Raw genomic sequence first — 945 nt, 5'->3', positions numbered from 1 at the left:
GCCGACGCCAATGAGCAAATAGTGGTCAAAAGCGGAATTACCGCTGTCTGTCGAACGACCTGGTCTGAACAGCATCCGAGATGACACACGGTGCTAGCAGGGATCTCACTGATGTCACTGCAGTTCAGCCTGTCTGGGAACACAGCATCAGTGACTGGCAGTAACCTTGATGATGTCACCGCTAGTCACTGATGCTTTACTCGCATCAGTTCATTCATCAGTGGTTCTCAGCCTGGATGCATCTTGGCACCGTCTAGGTTGAAAACTGTTTATTCCCCAGACATGGATGACAGCTTGGGACAGAACAATGGACAGGTGAGGGATATTGTTGTTTTTTTATTTTGGTTTTATTACAGGAGACAAGGGATTCAGTGGAATTAGGTGTTAGGTGAGTATAACTGTGTTTGTTATTTTTAAATTAAAAAGTAAAAGTGTTTTTTTTTGTTTTTTTGTTTTTATTTCAACTAAAAGACCTTATTCTGGTTCTGTCTTCATTTATCATATAACTATAGGATTAGCAATGGGTAGGTGCCTTATAGACCGTGGCTGCCAGTGATGATTTTACCATTGATCAGAAGCAGTGTTACAGCGCTGTCATGCACATGACAGAGTGGCAAACACTGGATGTTCGAGCCCCCCATTCAAGTGAATAGAGTCCATGTTCGGGTTCAGGTCCGAGTACTGTTCTGGTACCCGAACTCACATTTTTTGTAACTCTTTTGACCAAACAGGCACAATTCTAGGTTACATCAGGATAGGTATAAATTGGTCACTTTTTTGCCCTGTCCATAAAATAAAAATAAGGTGTTCGTGATTTTTTTGATGCTAAAGCAACTTATACAAATTATTTTAGCAGTAATTGTAATCATTTTACAGTTTACAGTGAATGCAGCTAATGTTTCCTTATCAGAAATATGGACTGTAGACATACAGTTAGGTCCATAT

This window comes from Ranitomeya variabilis, chromosome 2, assembly GCF_051348905.1.
Source record: "Ranitomeya variabilis isolate aRanVar5 chromosome 2, aRanVar5.hap1, whole genome shotgun sequence".
NCBI classification, from domain to species: domain Eukaryota; kingdom Metazoa; phylum Chordata; class Amphibia; order Anura; family Dendrobatidae; genus Ranitomeya; species Ranitomeya variabilis.
Note: the sequence above shows the minus strand (reverse complement) of the source record.